We start from the raw sequence: 3,636 nt of genomic DNA on the forward strand, positions 1-3,636 counted from the left end.
TGATAATATATCGAAAATTTTGAGAGTAGCTATTTAGCTCTCACATACAAAATAATGTAATTTTGACACTAATATTTATTAAATAATGTAATTAAAGGCTCCACTAATAAAACTAGATACTGAAAATAGATTCCGTCGTTAACCCTAAAGAAATTGTGAATAAAGGTTGACATTTGACGTTGTGCTTAAATTGCGCCTTTTGATAAAGTTTAAAATTTGAAATTTGAAATTATACTTTTTTTTTTTTTATGGTTTGTCTCATTTTTTGGACAAATTATTATAAGCAATCAGTTGTCCATGTCAAATAGATGACATTCCATACATATTTTGACACGTGTAACATGGACCCACACATATTATAAAAGATCTCACTACTTTAACTATTATGTGGGGTCACACTACACATGTCCAGATATGAATTAGGGGTCCTCCGAGTGATCTTCCATGTCAAACACCCCTTAGATGGATCTTCTCCTAATTAATTAAAGCTTTTTGCATACCCGTCCCGTACCATTTTATACAGGGTACGGGTAGTCCCATTAGGATCGGGTAGTGCCGGGTACCCACGGGTAGAGTACCCGTTGCCATCCCTACTCCTAATTAATTAAAGCTTTTTGCATACGTGATGACTCGATCTCAACATCCAGTTTAAGCGACTTGAGGTCCTTAGCTACTTAATCTAATCTTAATTGGTGAAATTGTACTATTTGATAAAAAAAATACATGAAAGTTTAAGGGTTAAAAATATTCATTGAATACACATTAAAATATACCATATAATTTAATTTTAACTAAACCAAATTAGACAGTCTAGAGACTATCTTCGAACTAAATTAATAAGGAATTAACTTGTATCAACTATATCACAAAAGAAACATTGCAGGTTTTATTATTTAACTATTAGTTGCTTTCGTATGCATGAATATTAAAACTAATATGAGATTAATGAATTGTAGTTAATAATATAATTATTTGAATACAATTTCTTCGTCCACTTTTTATTAATATATATACATATATAATTATTTAACTATTTAATATTTATTAATTTTGAAATATTAAATTTTACATGTAAAAGAATAAAAGTTGCCTAGAGCCTCCAAAATGCTGAAGCCGACCATGTTCCTATTGAATTTCATACTTTACAAAGTTTTTAAAAATCATGCACATTGATATAAATGGTGCCAATTGAACATTTTGGTGCAGCCAACTCTCCTCTCGTGTTTAATTAAAAAGTGAGATAAAAGCCAAGTTTGATAATTATTTTTTTAGAGGTGCATATTTGACCTTAACGTACGATTTTTCAGTTAAGTGATGTTTCAGTTGAGTAAAGTTTCAGTTCAATGATGTTTCGGTTCAGTGATTTTTTGGTTCAATGATATTCAATTTAGTAATGTTTCAGTTCAGTGATGTTTCAATTCAGTAATATTTCAGTTGGGTAAAGTTTCAGTTTAGTAATATTTCATTTCAGTTATGTTTCAGTTAATCGATGTTTCAGTTCATTGATGTTTCAATTTAGTAACGTTTCAGTTTAGTAAAATTCAGTTCAGTAATGTTTTAGTTGAGTGATATTTCAGTTCAGTAATGTTTCAGTTTAGTAATGCTTTAGTTCAGTAATGTTTCAGTTTAGTAATGTTTCACTTTAATAATGTTTCAGTTGAGTAATGTTTCAGTTGAGTAATCTTTGAGTTCAGTAATGTTTCAGATGAGTGATGTTTCCGTTCAGTAATATTTCAGTTCAATGATGTTTCAGTTTAGTGATGTTTTAGTTTAGTGATGTCTCAGTTCAGTAATATTTCAGTTCAGTGATGTTTGAGGTAAGTAATATTTCAGTTCAAAAATATTTCAGTTTAGTAATGTTTTAATTCGGTAATGTTTTTAGTTCAGTGATGTTTCAGTTCAGTAATGTTTCAGTTGAGTAAGGTTTCAGTTTAGTAATATTTCAGTTCAGTGATGTGTCACTTAAGTGATGTTTCATTCAGTGATGTTTCGGTTCAATGATGTTTCATTTCAGTGATGTTCAGTTTAGTAATATTTCAGTTCAGTGATGATTCAGTTCAGTAATGTTTGAGTTTAGTAATATCTCAATTTAGTGATGTTTCAATTCAGTAATGTTTTAGTTTAGTAATGTTTCAATTTAGTAATATTTCAGTTTAGTAATGTTTCGGTTTAATAATATTTTAGAGCAGTAGTGTTTCAGTTGAGTGGTGTTTCAGTTCAGTAATGTTTCAGTTGAGTGATGTTTCGGTTCAGTAATATTTCAGTTTAGTAACGTTTTGGTTCAGTAATGTTTGAGTTCAGTAATGTTTGAGTTTAATAATGTTTAAGTTCAGTAATGTTTCAGTTCATTGATATTTCTGTTTTATAATGTTTCAGTTGAGTAATGTTTCACTTCAGTAATCTTTCAGTTTAGTAGTGTTTTAGTTCAGTAATGTTTCAGTTTAGGAATGTTTCAGTTCAGTGATGTTTCAGTTAAGTAATGTTTCAATTTAGTGATGTTTTAGTTCAGTAATGTTTAGTTCAGTAATATTTCATTTTAGTGATATTTCAATTCAATAATGTTTCAATTCAGTAATATTTCAGTTCAGTGATGTCTAAGTTCAGTGATATTTCAGTTTAGTGGTGTTTCTGTTGAGTGATGTTTCAGTTCAATAATAATTTAGTTCAATGATGTTTTAGTTCAGTAATGTTTCAGCTTAGTAAAGTTTCAGTTCGGTAATGTTTCAGTTGGGTAAGGTTTCAGTTTTGTATTGTTTCGGTTGAGTAATGTTTTAGTTAAGTGATTTTTCAGTTCAGTGATGTTTTAGTTGAGTGTTGTTTCAGTTCATCGATGTTCAATTCAGTGATGTTTCAGTTCAGTGATGTTTCGGTTCAGTGTTATTCAGTTTAGTAATATTTCAGTTCAGTGATATTTCGGTTCAGTGATGTTTTAGTTCAGTAATGTGTCAGTTTAGTAATGTTTCAATTCGGTAATGTTTAAATACAATGATGTTTCAATTCAGTAATGTGTCAGTTGAGTAAGATTTCAATTTAGTAATATTTCATTTCAGTGATGTTTCAGTTAAGTAATGTTTCAGTTCAGTAATTTTTTGGTTCAGTGATATTCAGTTTAGTAGTATTTTAGTTCAGTGGTGTTTCAGTTCAATAATGTTTCAGTTTAGTGATGTTTTAGTTCAATAATGTTTGAGTTCAGTAATGTTTGAGTTCAGTACAATCCCTAACGTAGTGTAAGGTAACATTACGTTACGTTAGGTTACGTTACGTTACGTTACGTTACGTTACGTTACGTTACGTTACGTTACGTTACGTTACGTTACGTTACATTACGTTACGTTACGTTACGTTACGTTACGTTACGTTACGTTACGTTACGTTACGTTACGCTAGGTTACGTTACGTTATGTTACGTTACGTTATGTTACGTTAAGTTATGTTACATTACGTACTAAGGTTTCAGTTGAGTGATGTTTTAATTTAGTGATGTTTTAGTTCAGTGATGTTCGACTTCAGTGATGTTTCAGTTTAATGATGTTTCGTTTCAATGATGTTTCAGTTCAGTAATGATTCAGTTCAGTAATATTTCAATTCAATAATGTCTCAGTTGATGATGTTTCGATTCAGTGATATTCAATTTAG

The sequence above is a fragment of the Euphorbia lathyris genome, chromosome 4, assembly GCF_963576675.1.
Source record: "Euphorbia lathyris chromosome 4, ddEupLath1.1, whole genome shotgun sequence".
NCBI lineage: Eukaryota > Viridiplantae > Streptophyta > Magnoliopsida > Malpighiales > Euphorbiaceae > Euphorbia > Euphorbia lathyris.